Consider the following 20,489-nt stretch of genomic DNA (forward strand, 5'->3'; position numbering starts at 1 on the left):
TTTAAATAGTAGTGTGAATCCATTAAAAAAAATGTAATTGTCCAAATTTATCGCCCATACAAGTCATTTAAAAGAAAGAACGATCAATATTTTGTGTAAAACAATATTTCAGATATATTACAACAGAATTTTCACCACTAATTTTTATTTAACACACTAACTCTCATAAAGTCATAACGAACAAAGTTGGAATTGTACCACTACTGAAATTACATGATTTTCGTATTATTAGGGACCCGAAAAAAATCACGTTTTCAATTACCTCTAGGATATACTCCACAATCCTTTATATATTTTTTTAAATGCCACCTATTCATTGGCTGCCGACTGGTAAAAAATTTCATTTGAATAGCCTATGATTCAGTAATTATTTAGTTGAGAGTTTCTCATTGGCCAAAGTTATTTCCTGTGAACTGTGTGCCAAGGGTGGAAGCAGTTTGGATGTATACATATTTGAATTTTATCCTATCACAAAATGCATCCACGAATTGTTCAGGTCCCTACATATTAGCTACACTGTAAATTTTTTGTAAAGGGAATAGAAATAGCCATGTAAATTAACAGATATTTGTAAATTGGTACATTTACATGAAACCAACTATATCACTACCAAATAGTGTTCGCAGTAATACTGGGTTAGGATTTTTACCCGGGAATTTATTCTTTGTGTTGTCCCAGTACCTCCAATATTTAAAGTTATCTGTAAACGTTTCCCTGAATAGCTATCCAAAATTAATTAGTTAATCATATTAATTAAGCAGTACGGTATAAAAGATTCAAAAAGTTTAATATTAGATTATCTTTTATATGGTTTAAAAAAAGCTTCGATGAAACATCAGAACATAAAATTATATTCCAATTTTCGTAAGAATATTCAGTATTATCTCGAAAAACGTATTTCATATATGCAAATATAACCATAGCAATGTGTTGTACAAATTTACAATATATTTCATGTAGTATTAAAAACTATTTATCGGCAACTGGTTTACAAAGGAATCGTATGTAAAAGTTCAGAAATTATTTTTCTGTGTAATGAAAGAATTCACACACTTCTAAAAGAGTCATTGTTATTTCGCGGATATTTTAACTCCAGGCTAGACTCGAACTGTGATATGCATACTTAAGCTACAATCGCGTGCTCTCTGATCATTGTTTAAGTCAGGGACTTTCCATACTTTGGACTGAGAGGCACGCGATGCGGTCTCGCTGTTTCTCCCTGTTTATTACTGACTCAGCTTGTTCCAGCGCGATTAAGAGATAACTGTTGATTAATCATCACCTTAAAGCACCTGCATGTGTGTTTCAACCCACTTTGCTGCTGAATGGATCCATGAAATGCTTCTGGTCTTACGTATAATATTATTTACAACACGAGGAAATCACTGACAGTATGTTTTCAGTTTATAGTCGAATATTTAAATTGTTAAAAAGGTTTGTAATGCATTATAGCGACTGAATAATTTCTTTGAAACAAACGAAAAATATACACGCACACGTAAAAATATTAATACTTCTCATGGGACGTACTTGGCGTATAACTGCATTGCGGAGCGATTACAATTAAATTTTATACAAAAAAATAACCACTAAGTTATAAAGCTTCAGAAAATTCTGTACGACTTAAGAGGCGGTGCAACGGTGATAGATATGTAGAGATCAGGAAATTTCGCGAATTCGTTTTGCGTCAGGCTAGAATTCAAAGCCCTAAATTTGCTCTACCAATTCTTGCTTTTCTATTAGTTTTTTTAGTAACTAAGAACTTTTTTGTTCTCATTAATCGGCACTACCTGATTCGCCTACTTCTCTCCTAAATATAAGCACATTTGGCTCACGATCGTAGAGGGGGGGGGGGATGGTGTCCAAATAACTGAGGTCCAATTATGAACACAGTGCGAGAGTATGAAGGTTTCCATCCTAGCTTGCAGCCAAATGAATCCGCGAAATTAGTGTAACCTTGAGATTTGACTCGCAGCTGCTGCCCGGTGCAAGCACAGGGTTTGTGATGTGGAACATATCTCACCTTCACAACACAGGTAAGAGCGCCAACCTCCAGCCTCTTGCCTGCACTATCAAACTTTCGCTTCCAACACCTTCCAATATGTTATGCCAAAGTTGGAGGGTTATGTCATCGAAAACGCCACTAGCGCAACATTATTTGTTTGACAAGTTGGATGACTTGAGTTTCCATCAAATATTTTGTAATAAGTCACTTCACTTTCCCGGTTATAGACTCTTGAATTTTGGAAAACACCCATTAAAACAGGTTGTAACTGTATATTGGCATTCCACAAAAATTTTAAACCTGGCAACAACACAGTTTGTTAGAGCTCATGACTGGGGGCCAAAAGTCCCGGGTTTGGTTCTAGGCCTAGGTTCAGTGGCAAGTGATATGTTAGTCTCTTTATATCCGTATTGTGAAGTCAATGGTGAACTCCTCCGCAGAATCATCACGCCTGACTATATAGTGGTTCTCTACTGCAGGCCGTCACACATTAGGCCTACTTCCCCACTTTCTTTAATTTTTGTTTGCGCACGTCCGTCTCTAATCACATCACCGAGACGCAAACCCAATATAAACCATACCTGTTCCATGCTATCATCAAGCACAAAAACCGCTACTATCTCGAGATTTCTCCTCGCTCCAGACATAGCTCACTTATCCTACACGCAACCAAGAAACACTAAGTTCGCTCATTGGCCAGCGCCTATGTCACACGACTGATGATCTGGACTGGATCATGCACAAATAATATCGGGTCAACATTTCAATGCCGTATTGACAAGATTGTGTTACGAGTAGGGAATATCGGGTTCTGAGGAGAGCTTAATTGTTTGAGTTTACACTCAACACGCCGCAAAAACAATATGGGCCCTATATAAAAATATAGGTATCGCCTCCAATTATTTCAATGAAATAATTTTGCTACAGCGAAAAAAATTCAAGGTGGTCGTAGGACTTCATTCAATAAAACGTAATTCAGACGCTCAGACGCTATCTTAAATACTTTCTCTATCATATGCAATACAATTTTGTTCAGCCCCAACTTCAAAGACATATATATCAGCCTTCGGAAGCACTTTATACCACAAGTCTTATAGAGGTTTACAGTCTATTTCGTCGCGGTGAACCTGCAGCTGAAGTTTGCCGTCGAATTCAGACTCTTCCTGTGTTATGTCTGGCTCGCGGTATCTTCCTCCCAGCGACAACACCCTCGCATGATACAATGTGTCGGAGTTTTTTTCTGGCCGTGAACAATGTTTGCCGGGTGATATCATTTCCACGGAGTTGTTTTGTTTTTATTTTACTTCTCGACGATGCTGGGTGCTGTTAATTCCCTTGCACACGGCAGAAACCACGCCTGTTTCTTTCTCTGTTAATTTATTTATTGTTTCCATGCCCTTCCTCCCTTATCCCGCCATCTCCGCGCGAGAGTTCGCCAGGTGGTTTATGGCGCGGTGTGGCTCTCCTGGCCTCTCGTTTGCATGCGTGACGTCACCAGCGCTGCGGCGTCCACCTGCCTCCCGCAGCGCCATGGAGCACGGAGTTGCACCGTGGTGGAACACACATTCGCACGGGAAACTACACATGTTTGTACATTTGTACGTTTACATGAAAACAGCTGTATCACTGCAAAATAGTGTTCGCGGTAATGCTGGTTTAGAATTATTACCCGAGCATGTGTGTTTTGTGTTGTCCCAGTACCTCCACTAGTCAAAGTTTTTTTTTGTAAACCGTTCCCTGAATAGCTTCCCAATATTAATTGCGCACATAATAATCATGATACAACAAAATAGTGTCAAATAGTTGAGTATTCGATTGTATTTCCATGGTTTAAAAAAGTTATGCTTGAATGAAATTTGAATTAAAATATAAAATCATGCACCAATTTTCGTAAGAAATACTCTGTATCATCTAGAATAACGTAGGATTTCATATATGCAATTATAACCATAGTCATGTGTTGTACAAAGTTACAATATCTTGGCAACTGGTTTCCAAAGGAATATTTTGTGAAAGTGCAAGGAGCGAGCGTCCATCCCAAAGTTGAAGTCACTCTGGTCAGAAATCGGTCAGCAAAATAAATCTTAGCTGCGTAAAGACTAATGTTAGAAGTTGAAAGGAACTTTTTACGAGGACTGAATTCTTGAAAATGAGCAAGTTGTACAACACGTCAGCAAGGAGTTAGCGTAAAACTTCATTACAGGCTTAGCAAAAATATTGTTTTGCTATCTAAATTGGGTCAAGGCAGGGGGTGGCTATTTTTCAGATATTGGTCTGCGCCGTTGACGCCCAAAACATTAGCTAAAGCTAAGTTTTAAAAGACTTAATTTTATGGACGTGACTGAGTTTTACGACGGAGATTCTCAATCTTACTTGCTGTCCATACCAGACGTGGTAAAGTAACATTTCCGCAATGTTTTGGGCGTGACAATTTGGATTTGGCGAGGTAAAAAGAGGTGACTACCTACGTCACAGCATACCATCTCTTGGCAATTCAAAACTCCATGGCGGGAGTCAACCCAAATAACCCGTTATGTATCCAGGTAGTAGTTAAATATGCACGCTAGATAGCGCCAGTAAAGTGAAAGAGTTATTTTTGTAAATCATAGAAATTAATGATAAAAGATGTCAATTGAATTCTGATTACGGAATTAAGTGTATGTTTTAAATGGTTATTGTAGGTAACACTTAACGATTATTATTTCTTATTATATTTGTAAATATAGTTTTTATAACGGTAATACATTACCATCTGATCAATTATATGATGACAAGAAAATTAAATAAGCAGGGTTAATTTAATACATATTTTGGACGAAGAATTATTTTTTTCAACAGAGGAGGATCACTTTCAGCATATTGAAATTGTGTCGAACATCCTGCAGGTTAGAATATGCAATAAACAAGACCTCAGGCGTATATTATTATTGTAATACGTAATAATGATAATTATCTACTGCCTCCGTTAGAGCTCGAAACGCTTTAACAAAGATGTTTTCTATACATCCTATCGTCACGAACATTTACGAGCACATTACTTCATTTGTAGAATTATATGTGGGTACAGAAAAACAACTCTGAGTTTGCGGTCATTCAGGTAATATGGTCGTTGGTTGAAGTGATTCTAGTCAGAAACTGGTTACCAAAACAAACCGTAGTTGCATAAATGTTAATGCTAGAAGTTTAACATATAAAAAGGAACTTGTTATGAAGAATACAGTGCATGTAATTAACAAATATTTTAACAACATATATATGGAGTTATCGTTTAACTTCGTTATAGGTTAAGCAAAAAATACTGCTTTGCTATCCATACAAACCAAGGGGTCGTTCTTATTTTTTTTATCTTTAATTACTAGCTAGTGCCCGGCATGCGTTGCTACGCCTTTTCCATTTTTATTTTGTGATTTGTTTGAAGTAGATACACATATACAAAGCATATCTCTATATCTATCTTTATATCTCTATATATAATCGCTATTCATATCCCTCCATATCACTCTATCTCTGTATAACTCTCTGTATAGGCCATACATATGTTTATATCTCATTCTATCAACCTATCTATATATGTCTACATCTCGCTCTATACATAGATTTATCTCTTTATATATCTGTATATCTCCCTCTCTCTAGACCTCTATATACCTCTCTCCATATCTCTTTCTCTCTATGTCTATACCTATATATATAAATATATATTAACTTTACAAAGCAGAATACGAACACACAAACATTCATTTACTTATATACATTTTTATCTATATCTATTTTTCTCTGTCATTTTACCTGTCACAGATGTGACATAGGTATATAAAACACGCGTGTATTCGAATGCAACATTGTGTTAACATTTCAAAACAATCAGTGAAGATATTTCTGAGATTTAAGATTTTGAACAAACGACCATTAACATTTTTATTTATATAGTTTTATATTGCAATGATTGTATGAGTTAAGAATTATCAGGAGACATTTTTTAACCTCGCCATCGCCATATTGTTCCTCCCAAAACATTACAAAATTGTGTTTGATCACGTTTGATGATGGTTAGTAAGTACGAATTAAAATCACCGTCGTTAAAAACATTCATATTTAAGTATTTCCACAAAGTAAACACTGCGTTTCCGCAATGGTTTGGGCATCTAACCAACGTCGCGCAGAGCATTATAATAAAAAATAAAAACTTCACCCGGTTACAGTGTAATCATGCACACGTGGACACCCCCTGGTGGGAGGTCGTTCTTATTTTGAATTCCGTTATTAACATGGCAAAGATTGCATACTACCCACTCCCTAACTTCTTACCTACATGGCATGGAGAATGTAAGGCCTAATGTGTCGCACCAACTATGAATACAGGACAATGATGAGGTAGACAGCGCTCGCAACCTGCCCAGCCAGTAAGTGGTCCCAACTTTGAATTGTTTATTTGCCGCTTTACGTATTACAGAAAGTACGTGTCAAAGAGGTGGATGTAGTTGGCATGTTATTGAATTTGGAAAATCTCAACGCACTAAAATAGAATAAGATTACTAATAAGTTATATGAATTGTCCACTATCCAAAAATATATATATATATTTGAAATGTTTATCTTCTTTGTAAGGACTTTTTAGAGTATTAAGCGCCTTTTCAGCACTATCCGCAACTCTGACTGCAGGGACCAGGCGTCGCGATAGCTGTCCCTTCGGGGTTGAGGAGTTAATAAGAGAGAGAAAAAGAGAAAGAGAGAGAAGAGGGAGAAAGAGAGAGACATCTGATGTATCCGTAATAGGGTGACACGACACACCGAAAGTTATCCTACCAGCGCAAAAGGTTTATATATCGAGAGAAAAAAAAAAACTGGTCTTTTAGCACACGACATACTCATTAATCTAAATTATTAGAGTTAAATGAAAAAAAGAGGGCATCAGGGATCTACTGTAACACAAAATCAAAAGTTTAAATTAACTTTATATTTTCTATTTATCTCACACGAGAAACGTTGTAAACGGGCGAAGTTTAATTCAATAAGTCGCGTAGTCAGAATCCTAAATAAAAGAATTCCATGCATTTTTTTTAATGAATTTCGATTTAATCTTATCTTAGGAAAAGTATGATTTATTCGTTGAGTTGTTCCGCTACTTCTACTCGATTGTGGGTGTTTACGATGGCCGCTTTTATGGGCTTACTGTGTCGTATTTTATCGGTCCGCGTAGCAGACGAAATAATAAAAGACGGGGCAAAGACGCAGTTGCCGATTAACGTCTATAAATATATCGTTAGGATAGCCGAAAGAATTATCAATTTCGTGGCGGCGAGGATTTCTGATTGGATTTTCCGCAGTGAGTTTCAAACCAGTTACGGCATGATATAAGCCGCGCGGCAAGTTTCAAGACGTATTTTTTTTATAGCTTGAGAGAGAAAGGACCTCAAGCTATGTAACATATATATACGACTTTATACGATGGGGAGGTGTTGCCTTAGTGATTATGTTTATGCAGTCATATAAGCAAAACTGACGTCTCATTTACTAGCGAGGTGTGTACTGGTGACCGGGTCCGATATTAAGAACACCAACGAGAGTGATAAGAATTCAAAGATCTTGTTAACTATGGAGTCGGTGTCTGTTCTAAAGTTGAATCTACTTCGGTTAGCAAATGATTAGCAAAACCTAATGCATAAAACCTTGCTAGAAGTTTGTTTAATACTTTTTTTTGTAAATGGAACAGGAATGTTCATGTAAAATTACAGATATTTGAAAAATTTGTACATTTACATGAAAACAAATTGTAACACTACAAAATAGCGTTTACAGTAACACTGGGTTCAGATACTTACCCGGGCATTTAAGCTTTGTGTCGTTACAGTACCTCCACTAGTTAAAGTTATTTGTAAACAGTTGCCAGAATAGCTTTCCAGTATTACATGCGCACATTAATAAGCACAATAAATCAATATAGCCTTAAGTCAAATTATTCAATATTCGATTATCTTTTCCATGGTTTCAAAAAATGGTGCTCGAATGAAACATAAAATAAAATATAAAATTGTTTGCCAATTTTCGTAAGAAATACACAGTATTATCTCGAAAAACGTACTTAATATAGCCTATGCAAAAATAACCATAGCCATGTATTGTACAAAATTACAATATCTTTCTTGTATTATCACAGATATTTCTCTGCAACTGGCTTCCAAAGGAATCGTTTGTGAAAGTATATAAAAAAATTATTTTTCTGTGTATTCTAAGGGAAATCCTAGGAGGAATAGTAAAAATGCCATTTAGAAGCAAGTTTTGTAAATAAAGATGTAAACAACGACAGCAAGGAATTAGCGTTAAATTTCCTTAAAAAAAAAAAAAAAAAAACCAATTAATTTTTCTTTTCGTTTTGACTTAAATTAATTATTAGCATGGGATATATTGTAAACAATTCCCTACGTTCTTACATTCACGATTGTAAATAGTTTATTAACCATATTCTGATAAACACACTTAAACCGCATTTAATCCGTACCCTCACTAATTATTACTTAATTTTAATTTGGAAAACACGCATAATAAATCAATCGAATAAGGCAGGGGGTAATTTTGATCAACTACGTTCGGTAATTGCACGCGTACAAGAGATCTAGCGTTTTTATTAAACTGTGAAACGGCAAAGCGTTTCACTCGCATTTGCATTTCGGTTTTTAAAATGATTTTTCAAATTCACTTTACATTTTTTTATATGATGTAGCTAGTGAAACTAATTAATTTATAAATAGCAATGGAAAGTCGTCATTCGAAATTATATAGACAATTAAATTTTTTCCCCTAACCAAATATAGGTGACCTCCCATGGATGCATGGGAAATATCTTTACCATCCGTAATTTATTACGTAATTTATTACGCTCATAGAACAGATTAAGATCGTAATAAGAATTTAATTTCCGCGAAAAGGAAACAACTTTGCCATTTCAGTTTATTTCCTTTTGTTTGCGGATTCTTATAGAATTTTTAGTATTTCGGGCGGCTGAATACGCCGTACGCAGTATGCTTAAGTGCCGAGCGATACATCGCAGTGCACGCTTGCGTTCAGCTTAGCTGAAAAGGGACGCAGCAAACCCGGGCTTGGAAAAGTCGAATAAAACGGTATTTTTTAAATTCCTGCTTCATCATACGATAGGGGGTGATACAACACAACTAGACAAGCACGAAGCACCATACAACTTATACTCGGAGCACAACCGGCGGTGAAGCGCTATGGAGGGCGGTTCCTGCAACATTACATAATGACGGGAAAAAATTGAGCGAGTCTTTCAGCTCGCTAAAGAAAAAATTCATGTGTTCTCATGTTGCAAAAGCACGTATTATACTAAACTCGGACACGAAATCTATTCTTTGAAATAATGATGAGTGTGACAAATATACGTACATGTAAGTTCTGTTTAAACTAATTTTCTGGACGTGAAAAACGTATTTTCAACACCAACTGTTATAATTCGTTACCGGAGAAACTAGGTTGACTATGGTATTATTCCATTTACAGACAAATTTTAAACTACATAATAAAACTGCTCCGATAAAAGCGAAAAAACTTTAGACCACCTGATTTTCGACAACGAATTATATTTAAACATTAGCCATCTTGTTAAAATTCACTAAGCAGTTATACTATACAATTTATTTTCGTCTTTTTGAACTTTAGTTCATGCCATCCGCCACAGAATTCAGCACAAGTGGTTAAACATTTCCGTTCCATGTGACTTCCGCTCCATTTACGAAATTACTCCTACCAAATGTCGGAATCTGAGATGGCACCCACCAATAAGACAGAAAGAGACGTAATGTAATGCCACCGATGAATTTTAAGGAAGTAGGGGAGACCGGGGTAAGTTGGCGAACGGGGTAAGATGACGAATCGTATGTAACTAATCCAGAAACACAGATAGACGGTTGGCGCACCTGTGACCTTGTGTGTCACCATCTGCACCTACTAGGCAGGTGCAGCGGAATTTTCCAGTCAGTTTGAATGTGGCAGTTTTGAGAGGTAGTCTGTTTCGTGAGCCATTGTTGTAATATTGAAGGTACGTATGTTAAGCTATTACGAGAAAAGAGTCAATTTGTTTTAAATGTTTATGTATGTAAAATGAAATGCTGACTTTTGGGAGTATTTTAGTGTATAGATTGTTGAAGAAAATTTGTTAATGTTGTTCGTGATTTTGGTAAAGCAAAAATACGGCTGCTGGGGCAAGTTGACGGGGGCAAGATGACGAATTCGTCATCTTGCCCCTGCAATCGTCAACTTGCCATAGGTAATGACAGTGTGAGCATTATTTTGTATTATATGTGTTATTTAAACCAATTATGTACAGATATGACGAACATTTAAGTAAAATAAAAATAATAATGAAATTATAAAATATTATAAATAGTTCCTGTGTAAATAGTCTTAACAATTTTGTTTGATTTTTTTAAAGATGCCTAGGCATATTATAAGCGGAAAACGGAAAGGAGGCGTTGGAGTGACGTAGAGATAGATAGAAGAAGCAGAATGAAGAGAAGAAAAATGAAAGAAAAACTAAGAAAATTGAAAAAAACAAAGCTCTGATCATTCTGTAGCAAAACCATAAAGCCTAAATAGCGTTTCTTGCCCTGCATGTGAAGAAGTTTACGTGGAACCTCCAAATGAAGACTGGATTCAGTGTTCCACATGTTCTGAGTGGTGGCACGAAAACTTTTCCAATTATGAAGTCAAGGAATTATATCAAAGTCGTTCAAATATGTTACAATATATCTTCTTTACATCCTGCACGTTGTTTAGTGTAGGATATCTATAAAACTATTGTTTACTTTGTCCATAAATATATATATTTTGGTTTCGTCATCTTACCCCAATAGGTTCGTCAACTTACCCCACTCCTGGGGCAAGATGACGAATGTGCTAACTCATTGGTTTCTTGTCAATAACTTCGGAACTACGCAAAGTAATACAACCTTTTTACATATTTAGGTAGAAATTAGTATGTACTTCGTATTGGTACCAAATTAGATATTATATATGCTTATTTATCTGTTAAAGGCCATTTCAAAGCTTAACATCGTCAACTTGCCCCGGTCTCCCCTATAATTATTCGACAAGTTAAAACAACACGAATTCCACTTCACAACCGCGGCTGGTTGAACACCTGTTCTTTAAATGTCATTTCTTATTCCTTCCGTAACATAACAGAAAAAAATTAATTACGTGAAATTCTCAGGTGCTACATTTAAGTAAACCATGGTAAGTTAGAGTGTTGATGTAAAGTGTTTTGCTGCATAAATGTCAAAATTCTATTTGTTTTCAGTTTTCTGAAAAACATTTAGATGTACATGGGTGTGTCTTCCTTCCGTAACACATTTGATACTATGGATTGACCCTACCTCAATTTTTTTTTCCTTCAAAAATTGACTTATTCAAATACTGAGAATTTGTTTGCCACATGTTGATGTCGTGACAATGTAGATTAATTTTTTTTTTATAATATATTTCATTTCAATATTATCAAGAACTTAACTAGGTATATACACCACAATAATATTTTTGAGCCATAAACAAAATATTTGTGAGATTAAAAACAATTTTCATGGCATAATCAAACATTGCTGTTTTCAAAAAATGAAAATGACGACAAGAAAGTTTTCCTCATATTCATAAACACAACAGATTTTCTTAATCATCATATGATTTGCTATAAATTGCATGGTTAAAACTCCCCAGTTACATCCATGTTGAACAAAACGTTTTTTCGAATAAACATATTCAAGATGTGAGTCCATATTTAAATATGTTGAAGTCACATTAACAATGTTTGATGTAGGTTTGAAAGTCTCAAAGTATTACCAAAAATGTTTAACTGCCCGCGCCCTTAAATATATGTAAATTATGTTACGGAAGGAATAATAAAGGACATTTAAATAACAGGTGTTCAACCAGTGACGTGGGCTTCGCACGCGTCTTGCGTGGATAGGTTTTCGGTAGTCGTGCTTCCCTCGCATGGCATACAAAATAATGTTTTTAACGTTACCAAGCCAGGCAGTATTACTCTGGCAACTTTTAACTGCAAACTGAGCGCGAAACACGCCGTAGGTGTGTTCTATAACACCCTGACGTATGAAATACCACGAACTCTGTAACATCACATAGACGAGTGTCCAGGGTTGGCACCCTTGATGGAACACCCGGGGGGAGAGGGGGGAGGGAGGGTCTGAATGGAGCCGAGTGCCGAGACGGGCGCTGCTCCCCGCCGAGCGGGAATGAGTTTACGACTCGCGCCTCGCTGCGGGATGAGTTACACGCGCGCGCAGCGGTGGCCGGCCCAGGTGTTAATTGCGGCCTCGCCTCCGGAATGTGTAATGACGCCCGGAGGAGTAGGCTATTGGACGAGGGAGGAAAACAGAGATCCCGACCCCCTTCCCCGCTTTTTTTTTTTATTTTAACAACTGGCGTGGGTTTTTGCCATGCAGGGAAATCTGCTATATGGTTCAAAGTCAGGTATGTGTTTGTGTTGGTGAGACGGAATGATAAGGGCACGCGGTCTTCTCGCCGTGCATAGGGCGATTGCGAAGAAGAATTGAAAATTAAGGTGTAATGCAAGTCACTCGATTTTGGGTGCTGTCATGAATCTCTACTGGGCGTTCCATCCCTAAATATTATTCCGAATGCAAGCGTTTCAGCCATTCTAAAATAACGGTTTGGAAACGAAATTAGGAAACAAATCTACTCATCCGCCAGATACCGCGTGGATATCTTGAGCAGTTTTCAAATAGCGTATTTTGGTTTTTCTCGAGTTCTGCATACTGTATGTGTGGCCAGTTAGGCTTTTTAATACGGCATGTTTGGTACCACGGCTTTGCAAGATGAACTGAATTTTAAAAAAAAATTCAAAATAAAATATTTAGTATAATGGTATTCAAAACAAGTTGCTCTATTTCTGTACTGTGAATAATTACAATGTTGAGCAAACTACAAAAATATCCGAAAGCAAGTCAATCGATATGTGCCGGATTACAGAATGTTGTGAACCAAATAATGCCGGATTAGGGAGCGCGACATAGATATCCGACTAGTGGCTCTCGAATGGCGGGCTTTGCTGGATTCCGGTAGTGAAGCAGTCCAGTTTTCTTCAAGTAGGGTTTTGAAAAAAATAAGAATCTGTGTATTTAAAAATCTTTCGTCACAACAAGAAGTTTGGATTGCGAAATTATCAATCCCAAAATGAGTCACTTCCTATGTAGCTTGTTGTTTCAGGCGTTGTGATAGCTCAATATGCGTCACCAAAAATAAAATACCGCCATCACTGGAATATAGATTTTTTTTTTTTTTCAAATCTTTCTGAGGAAGAAGTGGGTGGGATGTATATCCAATTTCCCCCTCCACAAATGCGTGCGTCACTGATCCTGTCTCTTCGTGGTGCTTGTCCGAGTCTGAGGAATATTCGGAACTTCTCCGGGTGGCTGTCCGACGAACCAGGGTCGACAGAAGTCGGTGGGCAGTCGCGTGCTATCACGTCACCGCGCTCCAACATGGGTTAGGCTTCCCTTCAGAACCTGAGATCAGCCCCCCTCCCTCTCCTTGCCAAACTTTTCGGAAAAGCAATAAACATATAAGGCATAATTTGTTACGCATCCGTGTACATCGTGTGCAAAATTTTTTATACATTTTTTTCCTCATAACCCGTGTACCTACCAGTGCTTAAGTGTACGTTATATTTGCCGTAATGTATTTAAATAAATAATATAGTGTTTGCTGTTCAATGGCCACAAAAAACATTAAAAAACATATTATAGTTTAAATTGTGTTACATTTTAAAATAAATTACAGCATTGATAAGTTATTTCACAAAGCACAAAAAATTAACTTACACTCACTGTTGTAGGTAATATCTAAATCCTACATCTATTCAAGGTCCGTTAAAAAAGTTATGAAACGAATATATATATATATATACGATAAAATTAGGTAACTAGGATATAGTACGTAACTATGTACTGTACCGTTTCATTTATTTATTATTGTCTTTATTAGTGGTGAATTGAAGGCAATACACATTTTCTTACTCGAAACCAAATTTTCTATTAGGTACATCATACATTTGAATTTTACAAAAATAAGATTAACATAAACATAATCGTTAATAAAATAGGTAATAAGATGGATAAGAGGTAACCATATCCAAATTAACCACAAATCTAATTTAGAGGTAATTAAAAATTAATCACAGGCATTCACGTCTGGAAAGACGTTGTCAAAACAAGGTAGCCTAATAATAAGTAGTAATACATTAAAAGCAGTCACTCACAGTAAGCCGCGAAGTGATCGCCGTGAAGTGAAGTCACTAAGTAGATAAAGTATAATTATTATTTTTTATGTGTAAACATCTTAGCTCTCAGTATACGGCATTTGGTAGGAGTAATTTCGTGAATGATACGGAATTTGCAAGGACCGAAAACGTGTAACCACGGCGCTGCCATCAGTGCCGGAAGGCACGAAGTTGAACTTTATAGTATTAACTGTTTAATGAAATTTTAACAAGATTGGCAGCATTTTAATGAAATTCCGTTTCGAAAATCAAGCTCAAAGCGGGGGTTTAGTATTTTTACAAGAGCATTTTTTTTCGCTTTTATCGGAGTCGTTTCATTATAAAGTTTAAAATTTTGGTCTGTTAATTAGATGATTCAATAGTCGACGTAGCTGTTCCGACAAGAATTCTAGCGGCGGGTGCGGAAACTACGTGTGATTCACGTCAAGAAAATTTAGTTAAAAACACAATTTGCATGTATATTTTTCACTCTCAGCATTTTTTAAAAGAATTCTACGTTAAATTTTGTGTCTGAGTTTCGTATTATAAGTGTATTCGCAACATGAGAACACATGAATTTGCTCGTTACCGAGGTTATATGTTACACTTCTCTGGCGAGTACTGGAAGACTCGCTCACGTGTTTTTTTTTTTATTTTTGAATACTTGTCTTGTATTTGACAGTAGAGTGACCGATCGGGCGACTAACGCAGGGCTGAATTATCAATTATCCGCGCGTGGTCCCGCTGGATGGAGCGGCTTATCGCTCCCTCCCTCGTTATCCTCCGCTCATCCACCTTTCCTCGGCTCGTCCTCCGCCCGCGGCGGGAACTGCCGATACCGCGCGGAGTGGGGAGCTCGAGGTGGGTCCGCGGGCTGCCCCGCAGCGAGATGACGTGGCTGGTTCGGTTCCTCCGTGACTTGCAGCCCGGCCAGGTAGAAGTGTCTGCTTGGCATAAACCCATATCTGCAGGTAAAGATGTAATTAAAAAGGACGCGAGTCGATGTCCAGTGAAGATGGGTTCTTTTCCTCTCTCTCCGTGTCTGTATCCACTCGCAAAAGGATGGCGGTTTGGGGGGGGGGGGGGGGGTGGTTGATGATGATATATCCCTTCCCACCCTAAATCCTAAAAAAAAAAAATCCATCATCACCACCAAGAAAAGGAAAGAATTTGAAAGCGAACAGCGGGCAAATAGGTTCTACCCCGCCCGCAGCCTCTGGAGCGCGACTGGGCCGGGGTCCTTGGCTCGAGCCGCCCGCCTGCCCTGGCGACTGTCCCGCCTCCTAGCGATCCAGCTGCTATCGCCTGGGCACACTCCGCTCTCTCTAGCCATGTTTATTTTTCACAATACCGTTATCACCGTTATTATATACTCTTTCTGAAATTTTCAACAAAGTACCTCTCTTGCATTTGTTGTTCTGTGGCACATATTTTCAGCAGATATGATCTAAGTGTATTATAATTAATGTAAAATGTCACGCAAGTTATAATAATTACGGACACTTGTGAGACTGATTAGAATCATTATATTACTGACAAAACAAAAAAAAAAATTGCAAAGACCAACCCTTAAATAATAGTAGGTCTCATGCCGAGAAAAAAATAAAAGCGTGTTTAGGTATGAAATATACGGTAAAGATTCTTGAAAACACTAAAATGACTTGCATTAGGTACACCTTTATCTTCATTTCTCTGCCACATAATGTTATGGTCTTCGTCCTGTGCACGACGATAAGACAGCGCGACAGTCCAGAGACGATACCGCGCTAGAAGCACCAGTGAGCGCCGCACTTATCATCACGCCTCACCTACACCCATGACTAGGCGGTGGCTGGACCACCTAAATGGTATGCAGACCTAAGGGTGCTGACGCGCCGGTCCAATCACAAACCGCTCAACATTTATTAAAAGTGACTGATTACGAGTAGCTTATAATAGCAATTGCACTTGTAAATACAGGTTTTGTTCCATGGTTTCGTCTACATCAGTGGTTCCCAAACTTTTTCAGCTGGCGTCCCACCTTTCCTTATCGGAATACCTCCACGGTCTATCGGTTCATGGTGGATTAAAAAACCTTATTTGTATCGTATCCCTTCCTTTTGTATACATAATTTAAAATCAAATATTGCATATATACACATATATGCTTTTTTAAGATACTGATTGATTATTGATAAACAATTTGTGTTCTGATTTGAAAATGGTTGACAAAATATCAGCACTTTGTAGCAAAACAGTTATTTGTTTAACAATAGATATGTGTTTGCACACAATTCGATTTGTTTCGATTTTTCTTATCTTTTCTGATGGTTTATTCGATGGTTTCTGATAGTTTTAGTATCGAGTCGTGACCCCCCTGTAACCCTTCCGCGACCCACCGTTTGGGAACCGCTGGTCTACATCGTATGTTTCTGGACAGTGAAAAAGGCTAAATAAAACGTGTGTTTTCACGGATGACTTGGAATCGGGACGTGCAGAGAGCCTTCATGTTTGATTTTCCAGCGTAAAATTACGAGATGACCGTTAAAGGCGCGTGCCTGGCGCGTAGAGGCTGTAAGGCGTGTGATGCGCGAGCCAGAGTCGCCCTTAGCGCACAGCCCTGCGACGCAACCGGCGCGGCGGTAGCGCCCTGTCGTCGCGCGCCCTCGGAAGGCCCCCAGATTACATCGCGGTCGTGTCTGCGAGTCACCAACCCTCCATTTATTTTTATTTATTTGTTTCCTACCCCCGCGCCCCTGCGATCCCCCGCGCAGATACCAGCTCAAGGTAGCGGCTCCAAGGTCGCGGTCCGGCTCCGGGAGTCCGCCGATACCATCGACCAATAAAATGTTAATTAAAGGAGATCTCCCCCTGTTGCCGGCACCTCGCCGACTAACCTCAACACCATCATTATTCAATCAGCCATGAAATTTAACTTCTGGTCCTTATTTAATGATATTTTTTTTCGGCTAGCATTATTACGGAGACCTTCTACAAAAATGATGAATAATTTTCTCAATTAGACATGTAGTGCATACATTATTTACGGAAATACGTATTTTTTGTCTTTTTAGTTCCTTGTCATTGGTTAAATAATAAAAAAAATAGAATGCAAACGGATATAAAAGCAACTTCGATCATTTCTAAAGAAAAAAGTGATTTTTATGTTATAATAAATTATTGAGGCTTGAATTTGTTATAATATTTTATTTTATTTTCAGAACGACTCACGTTTGGGATCTTCAGTTACTAACTCACGCAAGATTGCGTGCGGTCAGCTAATTATTTGTGCTTCGCATGCGCGTCGAAACGAGTCGAAAAGGTCGGTATCGATACTATCGATTGTCACGCGAGCGCGCGCGATCTCTCGGCGTTCTATCGGCGTCGGCGATCTTGCGGAGGCGACGACCGGCTCCCTGAGTTCATCGATTACGAGAGAGAGAAAAGAAAAAGTCGTGCAATTAAAATCGATTGCTTTACACGGGTAACGTACGTCACGGCGCAAATAATGACGACCACTTATCACCTTGCCGCAACAGCGTCCGGTCGTGAAAATTCACGCCTACTTGTAATATAGGATGTGCGGAAAATTTTGTGACGTGGTTCAACACGTGAAACTTTATATATGCCTACATCTCCTTATTGAAAGACGATTTTTGAGAGGAAGAGTAAGAAACCGAAAGCCTCCATCTTGGCGTTAGCATTTTTTAGGTTATAGGCTTATAATTTTCAAAATTTAGCTTTTTTTTCTAATACAATATGTAATTTAGTGGAATACCTGAATTAATATGACTGCCTGCTAGAAATAGTTTCTCCTGTGAGGTCACTGGCTTTTACAATTTGAATTCATTTTTTGGAATGTTTATAACGATAATAATATTGTCAATAGACTTTACGTCTTGAATGTGTAATATCTGCCGTAGCGAAGACAAAACGTTTTGACATGAAACGTTTAAACAGTGTAAACCTTCAAAACCAATATGGCATCCTTCGGTTCATTCGTCTTGAGGCATGAAAAAGTCTTAACGAACTTTCTGGAATAGGTTTAGTAGCCATGTGCGGTCCCAATCTCTAGGGTTTTATACAGATAATGTTAATAATTTTTCATAGCTTTCAAGGTGCTGACTCATAAATAAGGGGGGGGGGGGAAACTAAGTAATCTGTTTTTATGAATAAGTATATTTGCTTTGTTTTGTAATTATTGAACACGAAAAACCTTTGGAGTAGGATCGATTTTAAGTGACATGAATGGGATTGTCACCGTTTGTGCAGCACCATGCTTGCAGAAGAATAATTCAGCTATCATTTATATTAATTTTGCAAATGCTAATATAATATTTTATGTTATTGAATTTGTCATTATATTTGAAATTTTTGTAACTTAATTCAAGTTCTTGATGATTTTGAAACCAAATTAATTTCCAATGAGTTATTATTTTCGAGAAATTATAATTATATCATGAGGTAGACAATAGCATTAAAATTTACCGTAGAAAGTTATAATTTTACATTACATTTAGTTATAATTACAGGTAGGTTTCAAAGATTTAAAAAATAGTGGTACTTAGAAAAGCTAATGACGCAAACGTTGGATTTGGCCTATAATTCAATGAAAAGAACGTAGGCTATCCTAGATTAATTGGCTTTTATAACTTCATCTTTTTGAACATTATTTTAAATAAATTCATAGAATGACAATTGTAATAGTTTATGAAATATTTTATAAATTCAATAAGTGTTTATTTGAATGGTTTTGAGAATCTCAATAGCTAATTTATATTTCAATCCTAGCGTGGATAGAAAACATAAAATATTATTGTATATAGTTTTGAATAAATTATTCGTGGTACAAATGGTAAATTTCTATTATTGCATATACATAATTCATAAATTAACCAAAAATTAGGTTTTCCCAAAAACCTTGAAGAGCCCGGGTTTTTAAGATTTTGGGGCAAGCCAAATGTTAGTTTATTCAAAAAATGTATTAATAAATAAACATTTTACGATAAAGTCTTAATTACACGATGTTATTTCATATTTATGTACCACATAATCAAAAATTGTTAGTTAATGTCCACCCACTTGGTCTAGTGGCGAGCGTGTTTGGCTGGTGGGCCAAAGGTATACGTATTTAATTTTAGCGTAGCTTGAAATGAATCAGCTAATTTTTCTCGTCCTTAGCGTTGCGATACATTTTGGCCTTCAAGATTATATAAAAACCATTAAATAATAACATATTAATTGATGAAATCATTTATAAACAAAAAAAAACAGGAGAGAGTCTTACAGTACCGACCATCTTAAATTTTTGAACGGTAATTAGGGTAATTTATTTAAATATCACATTTTAATCTTGATATGTTATCGTAACTAGTTCTTTATTAAAATATATATAATGTGTCTTTATTTATATTAAAAAAATATTTTTTCATATATAAAAGGCTTTATTTTGTAAAGTGCAAAAAATTGTCCAGTACCTACCAGCTATTATTTTAGAAGTTTTAATTTATTAACGACCAGTATTTTAATTATAACATTTAAATTGAAGAAACTAAGGGGGAAAAAAACAAATATTTGACTTCAATTTTTCTCTAACAGTAATTATATTATTTTTCATGTGAAAAATATCATAACATCGCTAAATTTCACTGCACTAGCTTAAGGATAAGATTACTTTCTGCATGAGTCACATTTTAGATGTACATTCAACATGTGCTCAATCTTCACATTCGACACACTGCACCTGGTCTTCTTCAAATGATTCACGAGAAATGATACATTCACCCTGTTTTGTCTTCTGTAGGCATTTTCCTGTTAGAATTTTCACAAAAGTCTAGTTTCTTTATATGTTTTCTAGTGAACTTATCGTCTTTCTTCCTTTCCATTTCTCTAGTGGCCCCGAACTTTCTTATTTTCTTAATTGTTTCACCTCTCTTTTCATTCATTTCAGACCTTCTCTTCTCTCTTTTTATCTTTTTCTCTTCAGTAAATTATTTTTTCTCCACGAGTAGATCTTTATAAGGTGTTAAAATGGTGAGGCAACTTCAGATGCTAGGCCAAATTGAATGCTAATCTCATAAATTCTCTCCTACTTACGGGCATGAATCTGTCGTCCTGATCTTGCATACAAAAACAAGTTGTTTTTCCATTTCACTATCAAAAGCCATTTGAAATCTGCCCATCTGAGGGGTTATATTC

The 20,489-nt window shown here is 36.9% G+C and overlaps 2 protein-coding genes across 2 annotated transcripts in view; one reads left to right on the forward strand and one right to left on the reverse strand.

Annotated features, from left to right (window-relative positions):
- The window catches only part of LOC134546163 (uncharacterized), a 228,952-nt gene that overhangs the window by 180,455 nt on the left and 28,008 nt on the right, over positions 1-20,489 (reverse strand). The gene's annotated exons all lie outside the window — the stretch shown is intronic.
- LOC134546162 (L-lactate dehydrogenase-like) overlaps positions 1-20,489 on the forward strand; it is a 95,276-nt gene that overhangs the window by 253 nt on the left and 74,534 nt on the right. The gene's annotated exons all lie outside the window — the stretch shown is intronic.

The sequence above is a fragment of the Bacillus rossius genome, chromosome 1, assembly GCF_032445375.1.
Source record: "Bacillus rossius redtenbacheri isolate Brsri chromosome 1, Brsri_v3, whole genome shotgun sequence".
Taxonomy (NCBI): domain Eukaryota; kingdom Metazoa; phylum Arthropoda; class Insecta; order Phasmatodea; family Bacillidae; genus Bacillus; species Bacillus rossius.